Raw genomic sequence first — 27,369 nt, forward strand, 5'->3', positions numbered from 1 at the left:
TCTGTGATGTGCATCCAACATGGATCTGCATCGGTACACACAGTTTGTGGGTATATGAGTGGGTATATGTCCAGTGCTTTTGATGTTGGTGGTAGGGCAGTCAAGTTGTGGCAAGTTGCGCTGGTAGGGGTGGGGGGTGGCAGTGCCAGGCTGAGTTGCTGAGGGGGCCAGGTGGGTGGTGTCAGTACTTGAGGGGGGCTGCCTGGGGATGTTGTTGGAGTTGGAGGGGTTTGGTGGGTGTTGTGGGGCCTGCTTGGGTGGAGTCGGAGGTGAGGGGGCTGGTGGGTGGTGTCATTACTTGAGGGGGATGCCTGGGGTGTTGTCTGAGGTGGGGGGCTGGTGGGTTGTGTGTTGGCTGCCTGGGGATGTTGTCATAGGTGAGGGGGCTGGTGGGTGGTGTGGGGGCTGCCTAGGAGTGGTGTCAGAGGTGAAGGGGCTGTTGGGTGGTGTCAGAACTTGAGGGGGCTGCCAGTGGGTGGTGTCAGAGGGGAGGGGGCTGGTGGGTTGTGTGGGGCCTGGTGTGTGGTGTCAGTACATGAGGGGCTGCCTGGGGGTGGTGCTGGAGGTGAGGGGGCTGGTGGATGGTGTCAGTACTTGAGGGGTGCTGCCTGGGGGTGGTGTCGGAGGTGAGGGGGCTGGTGGGTGGTGTCAGTACTTGAGGGGGCTGCCTGGGGTGGTGTTGGAAGTGGGGGGGGGCTGGTGTGCATTCGTCTTGTGGACTGGCACTTTGTGTGCATTGGGAGTAGGGGGGACTAATCACAGGGGTGCAGACATTCCTTAGTGTGTCATCACGCAGAGTATCTTGGGCACAGCCGTTACATACGCTGGTCCTCGTGCAGAGTATCTGGGGTGCAGCCATTAATTACGTGGTTCCTCACACAGAGTAGTTGGGTGTAGCTGTTAATTACGTGGGTTCTTGCACAGAGTAGCTAGGGTGCAGCCATTAATTATGTGGGTCCTCGCGCAGAGTAGCTGGGTTGCAGCCCTTACTTACGTGGGTCTTCGCACAGAGTAGCTGGGGTGCAGCCGTTACTTACTTGGGTCCTTGCGCAGAGTAGCTGGGGTGCAGCTGTTACTTATTTGAGTCCTCATTTGCAGCTGTTACATGGATCCTCACGCAGACTAGCTGGGTATAGCCGTTAGTTATGTGGGCCCTCACACAGAGTAGCTGTGGTGCAGCTGTTCCATATATGGTTCCTTGTGCAGAGTGGCTGGGGTACTGGTTGTTGGGTCAGAGGTGGATATGGAAATTTGCGCAAAGGTTGTTCTCAGGCTGTGTTTATGGGTTGTGTTGGGGCGTGTTGTAGGCGTTCTTTGTGCACCTCGAATTCCTTCGCGTGTCGGGTGGGAATGCGCATTTGTATCCATGAATACGCAGAGTGCACAGATTGCATTATGCCCGGAGGCTCATGCAGGGTCATTATCGGCGCACGGCACTTGCGGGTAGAATGCGCAGATTTCCATAAATGGGGCCCATAGGATGTAACCGGGATTGGTGGATGTAAATTGTGACAGTACTTTGAGTAAGTATACACGTGCTGGCCATGTTATAAACACCAAGCCTTACACAGGAAAAAAGACTCCCTACATGTAAAGCATAAGTCAATCATATTTCATATTTCATATTTCATATATCACTGGGCATTAGCAGAAAAGGCAGAGGTAGGCGGTCCTCTTTATGTAGAGCAACATGATAGCAACATGTATCCATGCACTGGGAGACAGAGATAATGGTGCCTCTTTAACTACTCACACAGTGGAGTGTGGATCTTCCAATATTTGCCAATGTCTGCAATAGGTGATAAGTAATCCGTCTTTCTAGGGATGTCCTGACATCAGCTGATGCTGCTGATGAGCCCAAATATAATTGTCAGTCGGGTGACGCTGGAGCACAGCACCGTCAAAGCATAGATTGTCCCATGAGTGGAGACGGAAAGACCACAAAGCCTGCTGGCAACCTCAGAGGCACTTTTCATCCTTTGCAACTCTCAGCAGTTAGGCAAGCATTATTAGAATATTTGGCTAACTGTGGGCCTGACAAAATGAATTGGACACCAGGAGCTGTACAGTAATGACTAACTCCAAACTCTTGCAATCCATTAATCATTTCTAGCTAATCAGCTGTATCCATTAAACATGCAATCACTTTAGTTTTTCATTTGAGCTAAATATCCTCTGAGGGATCAGTGACAACACAATTATCAGTATGCAGGATGAGTATTTTTGTTATGTCGCGTAAAGGTGTCGCCATGGTAAACATCATTAAGACTAAAGCTCTTGTTAATGATAACTATAAAATGATCAGAGGCTGTTAAGAAAACAATCATTTTAATAGCCCTTGCCTTTATTATCTGGACAAATGCAATCTCATATCTAAAGCTGTACCCTTACTCGTTTTCAAGTTTCTATTACTGCACTGATATACTTCTCTCTACCCCGCCCCCTACAATGATAGGACATTAGAGTTCATGCACTCTTTACAGAGGAATACTGTTAGATAAACTCAATTGACTTTCTACTGATGTTTGGCTTAATATTTTTTAACACACCACCCAACTAATCATATTATTCAACCTAAAGGCATTTTATTTTCATCAGAGCAAATGTAAATTATTTATCTAATATTATAAAATGATAATCAGGCATTAATGAGGCATAAAGGTTTTCAAAATAGTATAATTGTGAGAAAAGACACAGGTGCAGAGGGAATTTCCCATACTGTATGAGAGTTGTGTAATCAACCGATCAGAGACACTGAAAGGCAAAAGGCATGCATATCACTACATAACAGAAAGAAATAGTAAAGTTTCAAAACACCTCTGCTGAAAACTACAGACAAATTGTGTGTGTGCTGTGGACAAACCATTTACAAACAAAGTAAACAAACAGTCATCATATGTCAGAAATTAGAGGACAACACACAATTTGAATGGTTTTGATTGGCCTTAGACTTCCCAGCCAGAGATAAATATGATGCAACAGATCTCTTATTATGTTGGGCACATATTTTGCAAAAATAATCTTAGAATTAGTACCATTCCCACTTCTTGAAGCTCACTAACAACCAATCCTATGGAAAAGATTTATAATTTCAACAGTAGACACAATTCACGCTGTCATACGGTTATAACCCACAACTGCCAAATTACCTCTGTCAGAATATCTTAGACTTATTCAGGGCAAGGCTGTACATCTACCATTAGACCACAAATAAATCAGTGAAACTCTTAAGAGAAGGAAATCAACATAATCAATCTTCAATTGCGTTGGTCAATGGCATACCAACAAAGGTCAAAAAGATAGGTATACTACAAGGACATAAAGATTGACATTTGTTGGTATAGGGATGTAAGTGCAATGCCCCAGGCATGCAAAGAGATTTAGATTCTGCAAGACATATTGCAGGCGGCCTAGTGTTAACAGTTTTCGTTAGGCGCCGCAGAACGTGTATGTATTCACTTGTAGTTAGCTTTGACGCATATTAGAAACACCATGTAGCTACACCGCATAGGCAACAAATGTATTTACATTGTGGTTGCAGAGGTTAAAGATATGGTGATCTAGATTGTGTCTAGTGTAGTGTATGAGGCCATGTTCTCAGAGATGTGCTTCTAGGTACCTAAAAGAGGTAGACATGAGAGAAGGAGTCAGGGAAGCGTTGGGACAGAGATGAGGTCCTGGGGCAATGATAGTAAGAGTTCCAAAATGTTGGAGCTGGATGCATGTTTCAGGGTGTGTTTGTGAAAAGATGTAAACTAACCCTCGAGTTGAACTGCATCTCTGTTTAGTTGATTCAGAGATGAGTCCCCCTTAAATCCCCCCGAGAGAAACTATGCTGACAAGGTCACTGGCAGCAGAGCTGTGGTGGTAACAGATAATTGGGTCCAGCTGCGGACCTCAGCAGCGTTGAGAATAGAATGTTGGGTCGAGGGGAGGAAAGGCTGGGATGTGCCTTTGAAGGTTAAAACCCATGTGAACAGGGCATGGGTTATGTGATGCCAAGAGGCCTGGTGAAGATTTAGAGCACTACTGCACTAAAGGGTGGTAATCCTATTAAAACTGCAGGGATTAATAAATAATCACAATTCAAACAGAAGATTGGTGCCTCGATAGTGCCATCCCTGGGCACCAGGGTTCTCAGAGAGATAAAGGAGGAAATGTGCTATGGCCGTACCATGATTTGGGATGGAAGATGTTAGGGAGAATTCTCATAAATGTGCTAATTTCCTCTACCTTAGAGACCCCCAGCAACTTTGCTGGATTTTGAGTTCTTGATTTTTTTAACCTGGAGAGAGTGAGACCCTTTTTCCCACTCTCTCATGTATTTTAAAATTATTTTGTACACTGTGTTTCTTTTGGTTATGGAGTTTGACAAACTCCATAGGCATCATCTTTTACATTGGGTCACACAGCACCTTCAGTGCAGTGGCCCAGGGAAGTCTTTCTGATTTCCCAAAGATGTAAATACATTCTCTTGGATAAACTACTGTTTCCAAGAGCAGTAAAGTGAAATTGACTTTACTTACATTTGTAATTTTCTAGACCCAGCACACACTGTCTTACAATAGGGTGCTGGAGGGGTTACCTAGTGTCCCCTTTGGCTAGCTTCTTATGTAACATTTTTTATGTTACCCTTTCCTCACTGAATGGCTGGTGGCAGTGGTTTCGTTTTAACTACCGTGGTGTGCATTTACCGCGGGCTAAATTCGCAGCTGCAGTAAAGCACCCAAGGGTGCCGTTTATGTCAAAATGGCATCCGTCTTCTTTTTTCACCATTTCTTTGTGGAAAGGTCCTTCTTGAGATTTACTTTGCGTGCCAAACCAGGTTTGGTACCATTGTTCACTTTGCCTTTGGCGGGATTCTCATGTGAAGCCCGCCTCTGGCTACAGGGTGTCTGGGGTAGGCGGGAAGTGAGGGAGGTGCCCAAAACTCCCTGTGCTTAGTCTCCTAGAAGACCCAAATGCACTCTGCAGTGATTGGCTGGCTGACTGCCAGCAAGGACAGCCACCCTGCTGGGTGACTGACAGCTAGGCTGTAATGAATGGGAGAGTACTGAATAAAAGTCTTTTGGGTTGGAAGGCAGAGTCGACCACTGGACGAAGGAAGCGAAGAAGAACTTGAAGAGAACGCCTGCTGCAACTCCTGGACCATTGGTTTGCCTGGTGAAGCCCTGCTGCAGTGCCGAAATGCTAAGTTCGCATCGACAGAGAAGCCCCTGCAAGGACGACTTCTCCCCTTCAGTTGGTGGGACCAATCAACTCCAAAGTAAGCCACCTGGACATCCATATTGGAGCTGGTTGAAATTCCACAGAGTTGCTGCTGGATACCATAAAGTCAGGGAGAGGAACACCAGATTGTGTGCGTTGCTTTTAAGCTGGCCAAGATCTCTAGGAAGATCCTCTGGACTCCCAGGAATCAGGATTGACTCAGCCTGAGCCCCCTCAACTGAGTGAGGGACCCCAGAAGCAAGAAAAGTCCATCTCGACAGCCAGGAACAGCCGTATTGCTATTTGTGGTAGACGCAAGGAACTGAAACACTGAACAGCCACTGATAATGAAGTTTGCCAGTTGCAAGTTTTGACCATCCGAGTGCATTGCAGGAGTCCCCCGATGTCCTCCCTCTTGTCCCCACGACTGAGTCCCAGGAACAGTGAGACCTGCAGAGCTGCACAGGAACAGGAGTCATCTGCTGCATCTTTTCTTCATTTTAAAGGTACTGTAGGAAGTCTGAGAGAACTTACCTCTTGTTGTAGAGTTGCTTGCATCTTCTACCACTCATAAGTCTAATACGCTTGTGGCCCTACATTTGATTCTTCTTTTCTTCAAAGACTTCTAAAATATTGTGCAAGGATTTTTACATTTACCTACCAGAGGTGCTTCAGCCTATATAAAACTTTTGCCCATTGACTTTAGCTTAGCCCATTGTACTGAATTACTCTTTCTGGGGGGATCCAAAAGTATTTGCCTGCTTAAGAATATTCATGGTTTCTTGCATGTTCTAAATAATCTTTTCCTTTTTCCTTATTACCATATGATTCTAAATGCTACAGTGATATATTAATTTCCCCAGCATCCGAGCAATTGAAGTCATCTGACGGTGTAGGTAGTGTCTGTGGGTCATCCCAAAAGGATATCTACTGATTTAGAGTTATTAAGAGTGTGTATTTCATGAAGTTTGTTTGTTTATTTGTTTTATGCATTTGTAGAGCTCGCCAGAACCAAAGGGTATCAGGGAGCATGAGCAACGAGTATATTCTCAGCCTGGTTACATTGCTGTACAACATTAACAAGTATATACAAAGGTAGTACAGGTACAAATACGAGGCGGATGCACTAAAAACTATTTACAAAATGTACATAGGGGAGGCATAGATAGGGTGAGGTCAACAGTCATATTCCTTTATCCAGTGAATATAATTGCTCCTGAAGTGAGGGTAGGTTTGTGCTGTCCTTAAGGTGGGTGGCAGGGAGTTCCAATGTTGGGCCACTTTCACCTGGAAGCTATTCCCGCAAGTTTTGGATCATTTAAATCTAGGCACTGTGAGGAGGTTGGAATTTGCTGTTCCGGTAGATTGGTTGGGGGTGTATCTCTTAAATCTGTCTACAGGGTAGCATGGAGCTGCATTATTGAGGCATTTGTGTGTGAGTGAGGCTACCTTCAGCATGATTTTGTGTTGTGATGAGCCAGTTGTTGGCTCTCCTAGTGTTGGAGATATGTTCTTTTTTGGAAATGCTCAGAGTAGCTCTGAGAGCATTATTTTGCAGGATTTGGATTTTGTTTGTAACATATTTGTTAGCTCCAACATATAAGGCATTACAATAATTCAGTTTGGATAGGATTAGGGCTGTGGCTAGAGTGATGCAACTGTGGGTAGAGAGGAAGGGTTTGGCTGCTCTAATTAATTTACAGGTGTAGGCTGTGGAGGAAGCCATGGAGCTGACCTGTTTGTGGAAGGAGAGGGTGGTGTCAAGATAAAATCCTAGCGTTTTAACTTCTTTGGCTACATTAATCGAGTTGCTGTATATGTTGAAGTTTGAGTATTTGTGATCAGGTTTATTTAAGTTGAGGGTGGTGCCAAGGATAATGAGCTCTGTTTGTCATCATTCAGGCATAGACCATGAGAGGCTATCCATGCCTGGATGATGAGGTACACTTTGGTCACCAAGGCCAAATCCTTGTCGTAATCTCCCGTCAGCGGGATGAGGATCTGGGTATCATCAGCATAGCGTATTTGAGTGTTACTATTATATTGCTCCCTTCTGAAGAAGGATTATTCTAACTGACTGATCCATACATTAATAATTGTTTATTGAAGAAACCTTGAGTGTAATAGTTTATTTGAATACTTGTAACTGTAAATCTCTGTGTAACTCCACTACAGCTCACATTGACCCCTCTTGAGATAAGCCTGGCTGCTCAACATGCTACCAAATCTGTGTAGTGCAAGTTTATACCAAAGGTTAGAGTTCCTATCTATAACTGTAGTCAGAGTTGTTTGTAGTGTTCACAGAGGGTACTGCATACAAACTTTGCCTAACACAGGAGCAGAGGTGATGGCACTACATTAATTTATGAGGTCAGGAGGCTGTCTGTGCTTGCCACCATTTCTGGTATAATGAGGAGACCCATTGTATATTCAAAACAGAGTTAGCCTCACTCTTCACACTTTGATCACGTACCAATGGAGGAGGGCACATCATGTGATGGTAAAAAATGTTTATTCAGCAACAAAATAAATTATGGCAATCTACTCTTAAGTTTCATAATGATGCTATAGTAAGTCACATGTTTAGGGGAATGCGTGTTAGATAATGTGTGACCAAAAGGGTAATAGATTATAGGAGATAATTTGACTTGTGTATAGGTGTTAACCAAGGGGGAGTGCAGGATTATGTTGCAGTCATTATTATGCATAGTTATGCTAACTTTCTGTTTTCCGCTAAAAAAAGATGTAACTGCTTTGGGTGGAGCGAGTTCCATGTCAGTTTGTTATACGGGTCAGTTTGTTCTACGGGACAATCCGGTATTTTTTGCAAGTAATACACCTTTGTTTTTCTTGCAAACCGTGCCTTGATTATTTGGTCTACTTGGAATTGTTTGTGTCATTCGAGTTTTGGGTCATTCACCTGATATAGCTGGTGACCCCAACGTGATTCCAGACTCTCTGTGAGGCCGTGGCTGCCCCGTCATGCATCCTGTGTTGCGGCGCCCACCTACAGTTATCAGACCACATGCACAACTTGAAGGAGTTTGCAGGCACCATGTTGTCAAAAGGCCTGACTGTTCATTGGAGCAGGACACTGCACCCAGTTGTGCAGGCAGATTGATGAAGACCCCACATCAGAGGTGCTCCAGAGAACATACAGACGCAAGTGCTCCTTTGAGGGAGAAAACAACGGGTGGATGATGCATGACATTGAGTGATTGTAAGTGTGTGGAGAGAACAGACCTTGTGGTGATATATATTGTTTTTTAACAGTGGCCAGAGGGATCACCTCTGATCAAAGGAAAGAGGATGTCCTTACTAGTATAGCAGAGATAAAAGAAAAGAGAGGACATAAGATCCCCTCATACAAGTGGGAAAGCAGCGTTGCAAGTAGAAGTAGTGGTTCATTATATAGAGGACCAGGGATGCCTGCGTCTGGCACAAGGGGGCATGAAGAGGGCAAAATCCTGTGTCCCAAGCCAAGGGAATAGAGGAAGGTTCTACACCTCCCTTCCTGTGTAAATTTGTGTGGTTTTATGTTTTATGGTATTTTGTGGTAATAATTTTGGCTTAATGTGTCTATAGAATTGTTGTGGCTTGGTTGTCTGATTGTATAAATAGAGGTGTGTGGTGGGGAGCGTGCACGTGGGAGCAGTAAGAAATGACCGAAGTGTGAGTTGGGTTCAGGAGACAGTGAGTGGCGTCACAGGGGGTGTGTGCAGGCTTTTGAGGGCGGGGAAGAATGCTGCTGCTGGAGCGGCACCCTGAGAAATGGGATTTTCTTTGGTAAAGGAAAAAGAGGGAGGAATTATGGGCACCCCACTTGAATACATGTGTTCTGCACCTCTGCAGTACAAGGAAAATAATCTCAAATTCCATTGCGAGTGGGTCAATGATAGAAAAACCGGGAATTTATAAGGTGTGCCCTGAAGAAGACGTGTTGGGGCATACACACACGTATTTGGCTGCGAAGTGCAAGGGGAAAAAGTTGAGAAGTAAGCAAGGCATTCTTAAACTTTGGAGAATGGTCGAGGATGTAGAAGATGCTGAGAGGAACAGAAAGACTACAAAGGGGTAATACCTACACCTAGTGCCCAACCCCCATACAGGTGTTTCACCCTGCAATCCGGAAGCAGGGCATACCATCCAGTTCATAATAAGTGTACTTGTGTTCCAGCATAGGTAAAGGATGCATTTTAACAATAGCAGTCACAGGAATTTATATGGGTTGCAGCATAGATGCAGTACACATAACAACAGCCATATGAAAAGGGCAGACACGCCACAATAGAGACACGTAACATAGATTAGCAGCCTCACAAAGTGGGCCAATGAGCAACCATGACTATAAGAGGCAAATGGAAGTAATAAGGGAAGTGCATATACAATGGCTTAGGTAGTTGATAATGATCAAAAGATACTCTTGCTAAGTATTTGAATATACAGAAAAAGCAAACCATGTTTGTGTCATGTAAGCAGACCTGAACATTTGATTGCCAGAGGCCTGTGACATTTGGTTGTTTCTCTCCTTTCAAGGATTCCTACCACACAAATTGCCCATGTGAAAGGAAAGCACAGGTAATGCGCTAAAACATGCCACCAGGATGTGAGAAGACAAACAATTTTACCAAGGAGAGAAAAGTACTATACAGTCAGATACGCTTATCATTTCAGCACTACAATATCGTCTGATGGCAAATCCAGGATTTTAGATTTTGACACATTGGATCAACTCTGGTTCTGGAATGTAGCTACCTAAACAACTTTCTTAACTTAAAAAATAAACCTCTTTGTTGGGGTGCTGAAATTTTGTAACCCTTGTTCTGTACTTTCATGTAAAAGAAACATGGAACTCCAATCTAGAACAGGCCATGTTAGATATTCTTCATTCCAGTAGCCACAGCACTGTGAAGGGGTCCTAAATGAACTGAGGTTCAGCAGGAAAGTCAGGAGAATCTCTCCCGCCCACATTCCAACACTTACATGTTTTAGATTGTATAGTGGTTAACACAAGAACATTTTCAACAATTCTATTAAGTAAATGAGGCAGTGCAAAGAGAAGGCATTACAATTAAATTCGTTAATATTATACCTATGACCTGGTAAAGGGTGGGGTCTGACACTGTCAAGGGGCACAAAATACCCATCTCATCCTGGTATAGGAGGCCTACTAAGTTAACAACCGAAGCAGACCTATCCAAGCAGTGGTGTGATGAAGTTGAGGGAGGCCCTAGTCCCTGGCTCACCATATGTATGAATACATATTGGTGCCCCTTTCTGTGACCCAATGCCTATCGTCCTGTGTTTTGGGCAAGCCTATTGTTCTACACTTTTAGGTGATTCCTGAGCAGCTCCAATGGCCAGCATGCACCAGACTCCTAAAACCTCTGGTATGGATAATGCTTTCCAGGAAGCAGCACCAACTCGAGAAATAACTACATGTACCACAATGCACCCAAGTCCAATGGACAAGACCCAGCCTGGAACAGGAGGACTGGACTGATTGCCCAAATGGGAATGGATTATGCTTCCCCATTCATGATCAGAACGAGAGACCTAACACTGACCCCACAAACAATTTTCTGGCTACAGGGGAGCAGTGGGACAGCAGCAATAGAAGAGGACCTGGCAAATGAATGCACAGGAATAGGAGAGAGCTAGGAACATTCCCCAGACCGTGCTGAACCTGTGACGTACTCTATACAGGAGAGAATCATGTAAACAAGCTCAGGGGCAAGTGAGTCTCTTTTGAATTTCCTCTAAGTCATTGAAGAGGGGAGCTGAGGAGTAGATAGTGGAGGCAAGGAGATGTTAAAGTAAACAATGGAGTGATCCCAGTGAGAGGGGACATTGGCAAGGTTAGAAGAGGAGAGTGAATTAGAGAGAAAGACAACATCAAGAGAGGTCCCACAAGAGTGTGTAGACTGGTCTGGGAGGGAGTAGAAGGAGTGGTCAGGGGGATTTAAGTTCAAGACAGGTGGCTGCAGAGGGCGTGGGACATTTAAAGTCCCTCCAGCATCACAATGGGGATGTCGGTAAGAAGTGACTCAAGGAGAAGTGTCAGATCAGGGAAGAAGGAGTGAGAGGACCAGAGGGTCAATAGAGAGCCAAAACAATGACAGGAGTGGGAGGGAGGAGTTTAATATTGGCATATTAAGAAGATGATGAGGTAATGTCAGAGGGGAGTAAAGGGAAAGTGTTGATGGCCCTATTGATGAGGACCCACACAGTGATGCTCTTCCAAACAGGCCTCAGAGAGTGGGAGAAGGCAGCAGATTTATTGTGGAGCGCTGCTATTGTGGCAGTGCCATGAGGGGGAGAGCCTGGTTTCTGTTATATCTAATAGGATAGGTTAAGGGTGGTCCGAGGCAAAATGTTCAGTGGTGTAGGAAGACTTTTTGCAGGGGGAATAAGCATTCCAGAGACAAAGTGAACAATGTTGTGCTAAAGGACGGGGACAAACAGGGAACTGCCATTTGTTGCTTCATGCATATGATTTAAAGTGTCCATTACTGGCATAGATAGATTGTGGCAGCAGGCCCATGCATGTGATTGACACTGACCATTACTGGCATTGATAGGTTGTGGCAGCAGCCTCAGGCTAGTGATTTACACTGACCATTACTGGTATACATAAATAGTGGCATCCTCCTCATGAATTCAAGATACACTGACCATCACTGGCATTGAAAAGCTGTGGCTGCAGCCTCATGAATATAAAGTGCTTCTATGTAGTGTCCTGTTGGTGACATGGAATATACTGGATTCTTTCATGTGTTACCTTAGAGAACCATCTGTAAATTGCATGGCTTTTTACCTCATTTTTGTCAAACAATTGTGCTGCAAAATGCATCATTTCAGCACATTATTTTAAAAATGTTCCCCAACGCTCGGTCGCTTGTGCTAATTTGAGAAAATGTTTTGGACCCTACAAGAATCATGAAATTTAATGGATATTTTTGATATATTCCTAGTGAAACTATTTTAAATTTTATGGCTTTTTATCCCTTTTTCCTAAAAAATATGCTAAAAAAGGAATATTTTAGCTCATTATTTATATAAATGACTGAAGCCCCATTCAGTTTTTTGGTGATCACTTATTACACCAGGTCACTTTTGCTAATTTGAGGACATATTTCGGCCCCTCCATCTCATTTTTCTAACAAAATGTGCCTCAAAATGCATCATTTAAGAACATTATTTTAAAAGAAATATCTTGGGGAGGGGGGGAACAAGCACTCTTTAATTCTTTTGGGCTCCCTCGCTATGCTTGGTCGTTCACGCTAAAATGAGGAAAAATGTAGGAGTTGTGATTTCAGCCAGTTGGTCGGTTTGCTGAGCAAGGATCATGTGACATCAGATATGTGGAGGTTAGCCACCGGGTATGCTGGCGTGCTGCTCATAACAGCTTAGTAGATGATATATGCAGTCATGAACAGTATCATGAACTGAAGAGGAAAACAAAGTTGTTTGCGTAAGATGGGGTCATTTGTTCAAATATCGGTGCACCTTTAATCAGATGTGCTGCAGCGTGGTGGTATGCTTTTAGGGGAGCCAAGTGAGCAGCTGGGATCCCCATCAGGAGGACATTACCCATCAATGTGTGAGAAAACAAGCATCTGCACTATGAAGGGTGGAGATTCAGGCTGTTTCGGCTTTATTGGCTATGTGTTTCAGATGTAAAGGCTGCTGTCAATGGTCAGGCCAATGGATTTTACTGAGTCCGAGAATTGTGGATAAAGCCCTTCTAGGTGCATATCATTGAGCCATTGTTGGACAAGTTGTTTTTTAGCGGGCAGATTAATGAGGATAAATTCAGTCTTGGATGGGTTTAGCTTGAGGTCGGCAGTTTGCATACAGAACTGGATGATGGCCAGGTAATCAAAGAGGCACCTGATGTCCTGTATACTATTTACTTGCATATGCAACTGAGTACAATCCACTGATTTCTGGACAGATTTATAGGGATCTTTGAGGAGAGTGCCCAGAGGCTCCATCTAAAGGTTAAAAAGGACTGGCCAGCGGATTGAGTCTTGGGGGACTCTGCTGAAGACATGAGTCAGTTAGAATGTAACAAGTTCATCTGGACCCCCTGGTGCCTGCCCAAGAGGTAGGAAGTAATCCAGTGCAGGACATTGCCAGAGAACCCCATCCTGTCGGAAAGGTGGGTGAGGAGGATGTAGTGGTCAATTGTGTTGAATGCAGTCAAGAGATCAAGGAGGACGAGGAGGCATGAGTCGCCCTTAGCCATAATTTGGATGGCAGCATCCACCACCTGGATAGTGGCTGTCTCGATTCTGCACTTAGACGGAACCCTTACTGATAGTCATTTAGGAGGTGAAGTTGTTCGATTCTGGTGAGTATTTGTATAGCAACTACTTTTTTTCCAAAATTTAGCTAATAAATGGGAGGCTCGTAATGGGCCGGTAGTTGGTCAGATCGTCTGGATCTAGGGTTGGATTTTTTTGGAAGAGGTCATATGAAAACAGTTTTGAGGGTGTCCTGGAAAAATCCTTCTGCGAGTAAGGCATCTATGATCCTGAGGAGCACATTGAGCGCTGGGCCCGTCAATTGTTTAATGATTGAGGCCATGATGAAATTGTCAGAGTAAGAAGTACATTTAATTGAGCCAATTATTTTTAGGAGAGCCGGGAGAGAGAGGAGAGAATTCAGTCCAGCAGCGCATTGTGCGTGCAAGGGTTCAGGGGGCTCTAATGCTGTGGGAGGTTCATTCTATTGTCTCTCGGATTTAGTCTTTTTTTTTAAATAAAAATGTCCATCACATTTTTCTGGAGTTGCTGGCACACGGGGAGCAGAGGAGGGTTTGGTACAATCCTTCACTACTTCAAAGAGGGCTTTGCTCCTGTTAGAGGCTGCCACAGTGGTGGTGGAAAGTGATACTAGGTGAACACCGGAGCTGTTTAAAAAATCGGACTAAGAATGCCCCGTTGGTAGAACACTGGGTAGAATATACTCACCAAGTACAGGATCTCTCCTGGTCGATTGTTTACAATCAGAAACAAAGTAATGACATCAACCGGGATAGACTAGCGTTGTCAAAAAAATAACGCAAATTAAAAAAATAACGCAAATTTATTTTTTTGACTAAAAGCATGCTCAATGGTCTGAATGAAAAATTCGACTGGGTATTGTAGAATTCCAGTACAGTCTGTTAGAGGGTTTAATAAATATTATAAACCTTGTCTGTCACTCTGTGAGTAGAACATGCACGCAGGTCTTATATTACATCAACCTGTTCACCTGGTAACACGGCTCTTCATCTTCCTCCTCTATGATATGGATGGTGGTGGAGATTTGTAGTTTGCTCCAGGCTTTTTTCCTCCTGTTTTGGTCGTCCTGGGGTGGTTTGCATCTGACGTGCCACTTCCTTGTGGGCGGCGATAGACTGGCGACCATAGACTAGAGATCGGATCGGACTGAACAACATTTCTGTGTTATACAGTCGGGTCACGTGACACGGTTAAGATCACATGCTGCGATAGGCACTCTTGATTGGCTAATCATGAGGCGCTTGTAACGAATTTAAAGGTGGTCGGTTCCTCTGAACCGAGAGATACGAACACGGGGGACAACGGCAGTCACCAGGAAGGTTGTTGAGAAGGACCAACGCAGCGAATGACCGTACGCTGTGACGGGTCCACTGGTCACAAGCCAGACGAGGAGGCGAATCAAACGGAGCTCGGAATATCCAGGATGCAGTGTTAGACCCATACAGAGGTAGGTAAGAAGTCGTCTAGCGATACTAGATCAAGGGCTACTCAGATGGGGAATAAGTAGCCAGACCTTACCGGTACCAACTGCTACTTGCTGATACTTTTGTCTTTCTTTGTTGTCAACAGCATTGATGCTTTCCGATGTTCCTACGTAATGGGGATAAGTCTGACCCCAAACAAGTCACACTCTAGACCTCGGGTCAATTGGGCTGTGCGAATTTCGGCTACCAAACAGCAATAGAGGTTCAGCTTCCGTTGTAGGATGAATTATTCACCTTCTACAGGGTAAGCCAACCCTTTTAAGAGCAATTAGAAAGCGCTAAAGGCAAGAATGTATCTGGTGGGGGAACTACAATGTAACAAGGATAGTTGCTAATTGTTGGCCATATCATCCTTTCCAGATCAATAATCTTGTTGACGTCCAGTAAGTTTGACGCATATAAGGAAGGTTGCGACTATCAACAAAGACAGCGTTAATTTGCTTAGGATAACATGCCCCAGTTGTGGGTAAGTTAACCAGGGCTTCATGAGGATACATGCGAGATGGGTGATTAATGCCCGTGATAAAGGGCAGTGAGCTAAAACAGCCCCCCTGTCAGCATTTCCTGTATGTTTTGTTATCTCCAGACGCTTTGTGCCTTCCTCTCCAGACGCTCTTGAGTTCTCGAGCAATTGTGTCTTTTTTCCTTTTCATTGAGTTTCCTAATTTCGTAGTTTCTCAATCTCTGGTGTACCTGTTTGATTATGTATTGCCACACATGGGGTTCAGTTCTTAATAGGACAGAAACTTAAAATCACTAACTCATTGGAAACTCTCATGATATAGAGGGGTGACAGGTATATATATATAGTACTTCTCAATGGTGGTGGAGGGGGGTGTCTTTGGCTATGTGTCATGGTTGAAACCTTTATTGAGCTAGTCATCAGCTCTTGTACACTGAATATGGTAACGACTATGTTTTTCAGGTACTGGTATAACTATAAGGTATACCTTTGCTAACAGTTAATTGAGATACTGTTTTTATGTACCGCTCTCTTATAGGTGAAAACTATCTCGTGAAAGTATCGACAAGCAATTCCGCGAATGCAAAGATTGGGATTGCCAGTTATCAAAGTATTTGGACTTTGAGGAGAATTTTCGAGCTCATGTAAAACCAATCACTGTCAGTATGCAATGATTTGATTTTTAGTCTGCCCCTGATGAATTTCCTAGAATAACCTGTATAAGGAAAGAAACATGTTGGGCCTGTTTTTATCATTGTTTAAAAGTTTTTTTGGTGTGTATCTGTATGAATGAATCATAAGTTCTGAATGAGATTGTTTGGTACGAATGGTGAGGAGTGGGTCAATGAATAAGTGAATTATGATCACATATTATCACTATGTATAAGTCACTTTGTCATCTCGACTCCCATTTACGGATAGCCATTAGTGAATTACATTGCATCAGTGATATGGAGTGATTCTTTTTTGTTCTTGCTCTTTTTTCTCTATTCTGTACTCTCGTGATTAATTCAAGGACAGCATTTCTTAATTAGAAATTCTTAACTAACATTTTTGAAATGATCTTTTGTATTGGAGATATATTAAATATGTATATGAAATTTTCAAATAAAATATGTAATTGTTTTATAATGTTCAATCTTGTGGTTGTGCAATATTGATGAACACGGTAGACTCTGTTGACATGAGATAGCTTTTTTCTTTTAAAACTTAAGAGAGCGGTACTTTTGCGAGTCACAAGCCTTTTTGTTATATGCAAAGGGTTCCACCCTTAATGTGAGGGTCTGCTTGTGACGCATAACTTTTCCCTCAAACCTCTCAGTGTTTTCTTGTGGAATGTGATACTAGTCCAATGAATGCATTAAGGTACAAGATTTCAGGCCGAGGTCCAGTTTAGCAGCCATATTTTATATTGCCTGAAGCTGATGTTTTAGGCATTTAGATAGACCCAAGTAGACCCAAGTACACACTATTACAATAGTATATGCCCAAGCTTACTTGCATTCCATGAGACATTTTCAGAAAAGGCAGAATGTACATCAGGGCATGAAGTTGTAATAACAATAAACGGAAAGCTGTTTTGCCTTAGAATGGAAGTGGTTGCATGGAAGCAAATGTCCATTGTATAATATGCCATTTATTCTGCAACGGGCTTCTTTTAAGAGAGGTGTTTTTTCCTGTCATTGACTTGGATTTGATGTAGTCAAGCAAATTCAATGCATGCATTTAATTTACAGTCTGCTTCTTACATTGAAAATTAGGAGCACTGCATTTTGGTAAGAGTGGTTATAATTGAAAAAAGAGATGTATGATTGATACAGACATTTTGAGTGCTTCCCACTGTGTTTTTTTATTATTTAAATCAAAATATTGGATATGCCTGAATTGTGGAAAGGCACGCATACTTTGTCAAAAATAATATGTTGTGTCCTGCTACATAACTTTAAAATAACGAAGAGACACATTTTTCCCCAGTTTTAACGCATTCTATTTACCTACCCACAAATGTGGGCTAGGAATCAAAATAATGGAGAAGCTCGTTAGCCTGAGAGTGGCAAGCATTTTATGTGGCTCTTCTTGTTTGGTACAGAAATGTTTTTCTCTCCCACTTTTAAGAAATTAAATTAAAATGTATTTTTGTTGCATAGTGGCCAAGACTATGTGATGGCACGGAAACCTAATGGAACTATTTTTTTGATGGCTTACTACACACATTTCAATAACAAGAGTGCCACTTACCATGAGAAGAACAGTTGATTATGGCACACTGATATACCATATCCGATTAGTTTGTGTACAGTGTTAAATTAAAGAAAGATACAATTTAATGAGATTGTCCAAGAATGCATGAACACCCAACAACTTTGGTAGATAGTTGGATCAGGTAATTGAACAACAACAGACTAAAAGAAAAGGGGCACGTCCAGATTCATTTTGAACAGGGCATATCCCAATATGGAGAGGGTGGGAAATCAGCACACTTGAATTGTGGGATGAATCTCATACAGAAGGGAGGTGCCCAGACTGAGCTGAAGGTTTGCTTCCCCACATACCACAACTTACTTACACCTCTAATCAATGGATGCATTGATGCCACTTTATTCCTCATGACCAGTCAACCCCCACGCAATTACCTGCCCCACACTTACCAATTCCACACCAGACCCACCACCATTTTTCTTCTGGTCAGTATGATATGTAAAGGAAGACAGGGCTTGTTTCATTTGGCGTGATTCTCTGGTTTCCATTGCACATATATTTATACTTGTTTGAGTTTTTTCTATGACGCTCACCTGCTAGCATCCTTTTATAAAAAAATAAAAATAGTTTGCATAGCATCAGTAGAGCAGCTGCAAATATATTTATAGGTGTTAATTTCTTTTTCTATGAATAGACGCTCCCCTGCTGGCATCCTTTTTATAAAAAAATAAAACATGTTTAAATAGCATTAGTAGCCCAGATGTTTATGATGTGGTTATGATGTCATTAATGGGCATTGCAAGGGATGGCCTGGTCTATAATGACTCTAAGCCCTTGGTGAAGGCCATTTTAGATCATGACAATTCTTGCTTGGGGTACTCATCGTGGGCTTTCGGGCCATTACTGACTGAGTCAGACAACTGTAGCAGCAATGCATGCTTAATGAAGCTTCTACTTCCATGTGGAAGTGCTACACATGTGTAGCATATGTGTTTGATGCATGTAGCCAATCAAATATGCCAATATGCTACATATATATGCTATATATACATATGTGCTACTTTCTCACAAATGCCACTTTCTATAACATAGCTATCTATATTACACTGCTAGGTATAACCCTACTGGTGGATTACATTGAGGGCGTAGTTTGTATAGCAATGCTAATTCATTCCACTGGGAGATATTCGTTTTACGGAAATGTACCCAAAATAAATCTATTACTTCTACTATGCTGGTAGATATATCTCACCAGATGATTAACGCAGAATAGCAAGGTAATATAGATAGCTATGTTATAGGAAGTACTCATGACTTGCCTTGCTCTTCCAATCGAAACCCTAAAGTTAATACACTGGTATTCATCTCTCTAGCAGTGGATTAACGTGAGGGTGTAGCTTGCAGTATAGAAAAGGAATATGGATAGCTATGTTATCGGAAGTGGCATTTGCCAGAACCTACACTTGCCTTCGTGTTTCAAACATGTGTGACAGAAATGTGTGGCACTTACACAAACAATATATCAGGCAGACATCTGAAGTCTTTAGAAATATACATGTGATTCAAAGCAGGGATACACTATTCTTAGAGTCGCAAACGAATTGAAGGCAACTTTTGTAAACTGCCCCTTTAACATCAAGGAAAATACACAATTCAATTCCCCTAACTAGATCAAAGCGACAATATGCACAATCTATAACCCTAATTCATTGTTCATGAAAAATAAAATAAGCACACACTCCTATTACCACGTGCTGACATTTTACCCACATAAATCCTGCACTTCTTGTTAATAGCCTTATTGACCTTGAGAGGGGTCATGCTAGATCAGCATCTCGTCTGACAATAGGGGGTAGTGATGCCATGACCATGTCTACATTGCTTAAATCTATCCAGGTCTATCATACATGTATTCACGTACAATAGGAGTATCTCTGCACTGTCCTCATTGATTGGCTATTATTGTTTGAAATATTGCTTGTTCTTTTAAGGTTGACACTGTTTTTTCTTTCCTCTGAGATGTTCTTATATACAGCATTAAAGAGTAAAATTCTCTTTTCAACTGCTTGAAGAATGCAATATGATATAAAGTTAGCTGGAGATATTTTTTTTCTATCCTCAGAATTAGTTGGATGGGTCAAAGAGTGGTAAGTCCATTACTGCCAAATTTGACCACTACCACCATACCCACGATGAGTCCATTTACACTTACCTCATGAGAAAAGTTGAAATGCATAGGGTATTGACAGCAGACGTGTATAAACAACCAACTCATGATTTAGGTAGTTTCCCAATTCCTGGAATTTTACACAGAGAGTTGCAGAAGCCTTATTTTGACAACACAAAGCCTTCAACCACAGCTAGCTAGGTCAAATTGCATGTGCAAGGAACTCGTTAAGCAAATAGGTCTATACATGTTCAACTGCAGCTCAGCAGCATAGATAATACAGTGTAAAATAACAGCTTAAAATGATGTTCACTCCCAAGCTGCTTATTGTTTTCCTAGCAGCTAGAATTCAATACCTACTGAAATTATTTCAGCTATTTTGTGGCTGTGCACTTCTGACTAACTAAACAATAGCCTCATTGTCAACCTAGACGTTTAGACTTCTTTCTGTTGCTCTTAGTGCGGTTGATGGTAACTAACAAACCTTCTAAGCATATAGATGCAATTTATTGAAGATAGAATTTATATAGATATTTAGGGCCAGATTACAGACACTTTGCACCGGTACATGTGCAAAGTTGCATGCTAGTGGCACTAGGGCAAAGTTTGCGATATTTTAAAAACAGGGGGACATATAAGAAAATTATTTCACCTTGGCAAGTGCAATTTGGCAAGGTATCAGCAGCAGGGCAAAAATTGCCAGACTGCAAAAAAGATGCATTTTATATGCGTTTTTTCGCTGGGGCAAAGTTTGCCCTACTGCTATTACCATTCCGTATTAGCACTAGAGCAAATTTATAGTGTTTTTAAAAATAGTGCAAACTTTGCCCTAGTGCTAAAACTGTGCAACTTTGCACTTGCAATGGTGCAATGTTTCGATAATCTGGTCCCAAGAGTCCAAGCAGAATGAAATGCGGTGTTTCCCTCTAGTAGGAAATGTCCCACCACTGCTTTGAGAATCACCAAAATGGCAGCAAAGAATGTGTCACTCGGATAATTGGGAGTATCAATGTCCACATCGCACTTCTTTTTGTTTGTCCACAATGTAGTTTGATGTCAAATTGATGTTCCACTGATGGATGGATTCCGTTTGAGTAAGATGAAAAATATGCGTTTGAAATTGGGACATGCACGCTGAAAGACACATTCTAAGACATCTTTGTTTTAGTTTCTTTACTTATTGTCTTGAAGTGCAGAATTCATTCACGAGTGAATATGTATTCAAAGTGAAGGCATGATGTCAAACTAAGGAGACAGGGAAAGAATATTTCCAAGAATTAGACAGGAAATTATGAATTTCACCTGTATCCTTATCTATTTTCAATCACAATATAATAAAAACCAATACTTCATACCCAAAATACAAGTCAATTTGTGTAAACTATGCACCCCTCAAATAAAAAATGCATTATACAGAAGCAGCAAAATAAGAGCAGTGCAAGAGGAGATATTACTCCTTAATAACATACAAAGACATCAAGACATATGCAATAAAATCAGAAATCCTAATTCATTCGAACCATTTCATAAACAAATAAATGCTACAGTAAGAAGCTAAGAAAATGAAAAAAAAGAACAAACATGAAAACCATATAACTATTCTGGGTATGGAGTGTTGTTTTTTATTATATTGCGCTCTAACTAGGGCATCACTGAAACATGATGCTGGCAAACTAGCAGTTTGTGTCTTCAGTATCACAGTCTGCCTGCTCCAAGCTATGCGTAAATCCCAGCACATATAGTTGACAGCCAAGCTATTGGAGGAATCTTGACACAATCCTTCGGCCTTATTGATTGTTCGAATTTGCCTGCCCAAAAATAGAGGCTTCGAAAATCGGACCCTAAGAACCTTCTAGCCATCAGAAATTGAGAGAAAGTGCCCCGTGCTTTCAGACGCTGCTCCACAAGATGGGCAGACTTCCTCCCCTCCAATACTACATTTACCCCTGCAACTTCTAGTAGCTGAAATGCCAAGCATAATTTAATATATAGTGACCTTTCAACCTTGGGCTGCACAACATCTAAATAAGATTCATAGCCAAAGGCATTCTTACAATCCCAATATACCCTGGCTCTTTGGTTATGACCAACATCAAACAAGGCATTCTACTCTGCTTTTGCCTTCAATACCTTTTCAATAATACATTAATGAGGAATTAATTTGGGCAGGTTCAGTCCATTATTTATTTAAATACGAGCCTGTTGTTGATTTCTGGGAATATCAGAATTCAGAGACCCAAACTATTCTAGACATGAACAAATGTTTATTTCACATTTGGCAAAATCAGTAAAGTCTATGTTCATGCCCTGATTATGGACAGCAATCATCACTGCATTGGTTCTCCGTCCTCGTCACAGTACTCACTTCACTGAGAATTAGCCACTTCACATAGCCTCTTCCAAATATTGTCCTCATCCCACATCACCAAAACCTCACCCATGGCCACTCACCAATAATATGCAAGTCTGGTGCCATAGCAGGCTCCTCCTACTGTAGCAACGTAATAGTGAAGATTCAAAAAGCAGCACCCCCTGACCCCAGAAGAGGGCAGAGATAGGGGCACAGTGACAAGGTAGGAGGACATTATCATCCATAATTTGGCCATTTCCCCTGGTCCTCCTACATTTTTACCATCCTCACTTCATTGAGGCTATACAAAATTACAACTGTGCCACATTTGAACAAACCTCATGCAAACTGTTGTCACACACCCACAATGTCATATTGCTGAGAGGATCTTAGTGTTACAACAATGATTGTAGCAGCACCCTACTAACATTAGATTCAGCAGAAATATCCACACTAATCTGGTAGTTTGGAATACAGGTGCTGTGGGATGCCAAAGTGCTGGCCGTACATATGTCTACCTATGTCTACCCGAGGTGTGCCCAAAGCTACAACAAATGTTTCCATCACCCCTCTAGTGGATCATACCTGAACAACCTGAGGCAACTGCACACACTCTAATTAATGTGACATCATAATCTGAGCCCACCTCCACCTGCATAGTGTCAAAATGGCGGAGTTCAAGCATTTTCTACCAACACCAAAGGCAGCAAACTAGGACCACACTTACACATCGTGTGGGTACTTTCCAGATAACACCAAAAAGCACGTTTGACTTTCAAGTAGTCCAGAACCTCTTCCCTCTCAGTAGTGGGATTAGGGTATCAAACGAGGAGGATTATCTCTGGGCCAGGTGAAAGGGAGAACACATCTTAAGTAGATAAGCAGGACCAGCATGTATAATTAATGCCTCAGGAATGTTGTGATGAATGTCCTACATCCCACACGTGAGAGAAAGTACAGCCTAAGAAAACCCAGGAAATACGAGTTAGAACACACATCAAAGGCCAACGGTCCAGGCAGCATGCAGATTACCCTGTCATTCCACTATATCCCTTCACTGAGAGATAAAATGGAGAACAGCAACACACACACACAGAGACATAAATGCATTGCAGGTTTAGAAACACAGAGAGATGACTGGCATGACTAACCATCACGTGTGCACCAAGTGTCAATTTGGCACACACACACATAGAGATAGGTGCAAGCAAGGAGGCACCAGAGACAGGCAGTATGATAGAGTAAGCATTCATGAGCTAAGCAAGCATTAATAGATTTAGGCTGCAAACATGATACATACGTAGTAGGATACTCCTCTGTGTGACACAAGGAGGATAGCAGATGGCAAAACTCATATACAAGTAGATAGATGCATCCAAACGTCAGCTAAGCCATGAAAAGAATGGCGATAGCAGAATAACCTAGGGATAGAAATTGGCTGAAACTAAACCTATACACACGTTAGCACAGACTAGAAGAGCCAAGAAACACAACAGGTAAGAAGTGTGTAGTAGCAGCACTACAGACGAGAGAATGTAAGGCATGGTATATATTTTAAAACTCTGTATGAACCTAACACTTAGTAGACCTCAAGACTGGAGGCAACGCATAGACCACTTGAATAACAGGAATCAGAATATTAGATATAGTTTTACACACAGAAGGGAGTCAGTTCAAGACATTTTAAGTGGAGTGAATTGAAAAGGTCAGCAGCTTTGAGCCTGGTGTAAAGTCACGCAGTGATTGGTTAGAAGCAGGATTTGAGGCCCTTTCCCAGACAAATTACAAGCAAAAATGGCCTACTCAGATGTTGCCAGGAGAAGCACGGTCTGCGAGGTGAGAGGGTAGAATGCCGCGTGAGGATTGGCTGCGAAGGAGAAAATTCAATCCGGTGCCACACATTCAGCAAGTGAAACATATAATTAATAGATGTTTTGCTCATGTTCTTAAAACTAACAAATACACGTTCGAAGTCCTGATGAGGAGAAGGTTATGTGCAGAGGCATTCACAGCAAAAAGTAATTTAATTTTATTTGAGGGATTTATACATGCACACAAGGACAAACCAAATCGTACAGAGGCGCAGATGGTCTTAAAAGAAGATAACAGAGCAGAGCACCAATCAAAAGGGCCAATGTATCAAAAAGAGCTATATGTGAAGTACACAAGTCCCCCAGATCCCTTCTATTTGAACAGGATGTTTTTAAGAGCTCTTGTAACTGATCAAAATATTATATGGTCCTGATTTCTTGGAGAATACTATTCCACAGTTTACGGCCGTAAACAGCAAATCGTCTGTCTCCCCTTGTGACACAGCAACATCAAGGAATGTTCAACAACAATTGACACACCTGAGCATAACAACCTGGTCGGATGATATCAACTAAGTGTTTCTTCTAAATATGATGGGGCAGAACACTTCAGGCTCTTAAAAATGAAGCACCTTGAACTTAATTCTGTCATCCACTGCCAACCAATGGAAGATCTGGCAGGCAGCCGAGACATGGGCAGAACTGCTCAGGCGACAGACCAATCTAACGGCTGCATTCTGTGCCCTTTGCAATCTCTGCAGCTGCTTAGCTGGAATTCCAGCAAGGAGGCTGTTGCAGTATTCTAAATGTGAATTTACTAAAGAGCCCACTGCAACAGCATGATCACTGCTTGGAATAAATGGCAGAGCTTGTCGTAGCAGATTCAGAGGATAAAAAATGGCCTGGACCTTGGCACTGACCTGACTGTCTCTGCCAAGATTGCTTTGTCATATGCAACCAAGATTTTTTATTTTCATAGCAAATTTAAGTACAGCCCCTGGGAAGCATGAGTCTTGAGAACGCTTTCCTACAGCAAGGAGAGGTTTCGGCCCTAAAAGGTCAACCCCTTTCTTAGCTGGATTAAGTTGCAGCTGATTTACTGACATCCAGTGGCCAACTTCATCAAGAGATTGATTGACCCTAAGAAATCCTTCCTCAACATTCTCTATTCTGATAAACACCTGTTTATCAAAATAAAGATTGAAAAGCAGGGGTGACAGAGAGGGTCACTGTGGAACTCTGCAACCTGAATAAACGGGGTCAGAAAGGAAACCCCCCATTTTTACATGCTGGCACCGGCCTGGCAGAATGAGCCAAACCATTTCATGGCATGTTCCCGAGGCATTACCAATTTCTTTGAGGTGACTGAGCAGTATCGAATGGTCAACTGTTTCAAAGCATGCGGAGAGATCCAGCATTACCAATAATGAAAAATCTCCTTTATCCATGGCCTCCGAAAGGGTCAACCTGCATTGCCTGTAGCAGCGTCGCAGTCCCAAACTTGAGTCTAAATCCCTACTGAAAGGGATTCAACAGAGACTTCTTTTCTACAGATCCCTTCAATTGGCTGGTGACTACTTTCTCCAGCAATTTACCTGCCCATGAATGACCTGAAATGGGTCGATAGTTTTGCAACATGGATGGATCCAAATTCCTTTTTTTCAATAGGGGCATAACGTGGCTTTCTTAAGGTCCAGGGGCACACTACCCTGCTCCAAAGATTTATTTATAAACTCTGTCATAAAAGGAGGGATCTCTAAAGCCAGATGCTTCGCCGTGCAGGGTGGCAATAGAAATAAAAGATTGTTGGAGGGTTTAAGCTGAGCAATTAATGAATGTACTTTATCATTTGACACTGGACTAAAGTCAAAAGCAACTATACATTGGGGGTCCCCAGTTGGCCTGGGATAATATGCCCAAATTGATTTAAGCCTTTTTTCATGAAATGATTGGGGACTCAACAAAATATTACCCTGAATCATTTTTTTTTCCTTAAACACATTTACAATACTTCAACCTGTCTCAGTGACGGTTGCATAGAATCAGAGGTACACTTTGTGTGACAGAGATTTAAGATAAATGAAAATGATGAATTTTGCAGCATCCATTTTCTCAAGAAAATAAGCAGAATTGGCTCTAGAACATGCCTGCTTATACTTCTTTAGTGTATATTTAGGCCTAATATTGCTATCTACAGTATTAGCCTCTCTCAATTTCCGCTCTGCGGCTCTATACTGTTTCCGCAGGTGCATTAGATTCAGAGTGAACCATGGATTAGATTTATTTAAATTTATAGCTCTAAGTGGTGCCTTCAAAGAACAAATATTGTCCAGAATGGTTGCTCCTCAAGAAAAAAAGTAATTGTATTGCAATGCAGGTGCAATTGCCTGCTGAACCTCCAATCCAGAAATGTTTGCTAAATCCTTTGTTCTATGTGCTAGCATTGTAGATTTGTAATTAGGAAGGGATTGCATCTCAACATCATGCTTCAACAAAAACAACCAAGCATAATGATCTGACCATTGGACTGGTAACGTCTCAGTCAGGGTCACACTATTGTCTCTTAAAAATAAGATATCAAGACAGTGGTCCTCATTACGAGTTTGGCGATCATGAGTCCGCGTGCACGTGCGTACCGGCATTCCGGTAATGGATGCACTGCCTTGCCGGTTAAGTCACCCAAACCCCCGATAGCGGCATCAAGGAGTGTGTTGAAACCTCCCCCGGCACCGTTGGCAACCTAAATAACGGTACCGCTAAAACCGGTACCATCATTACCGGCACTAAAAGTAACTCATAGCACAGGAACAGGAAATGCTCCGGCGGCCATCTTTAAAAACACAATCCATTGCAAACAGAAACTGTGAACCCATCCTGCCAGAGAATGACTCAATCCACTCGCAAAGGCACAACTGTTAGCGCAAACCACGGTTTAGCAACGACGAGCTAAACATGCTCACAGACACACTGGTCAAGCATGCAGATGCGGTGTTCCGCACAGACCTGCGCCGCACAAATGCAGAAGAAACACATTTGGGAGGAGGTGGCCCAGAAGGTGTCCTCAGTGGGGACAACCCCACTCAGTGTAAAGGACTGTTGCAAAAGGTGGGATGATCTGCGGCTGCATATCTGCAACATACTGACAGCCAACCGCACACTGGCCCAGGCAACAGGTGGTGGACCATCTGCGCCCATTAGGCTAGCATGATGGGAAGAAACATGCAGCTCTGTGATTCACATGGAGGCAATCCAAGGGGTTGGGCATGCCGAGCCAGGAGTTCCATCATCGGCTGATGAAGGTGAGTGACTGTTAGCACAATCCAAAAGTGAACACACACACAACACCCCAAACACAATGGTGGAGTCCAAATGGCAAGTAGATGACAGCAAGCAGAT

The sequence above is a fragment of the Ambystoma mexicanum genome, chromosome 4q, assembly GCF_040938575.1.
Source record: "Ambystoma mexicanum isolate Mex_15411 chromosome 4q, UKY_AmexF1_1, whole genome shotgun sequence".
Taxonomy (NCBI): domain Eukaryota; kingdom Metazoa; phylum Chordata; class Amphibia; order Caudata; family Ambystomatidae; genus Ambystoma; species Ambystoma mexicanum.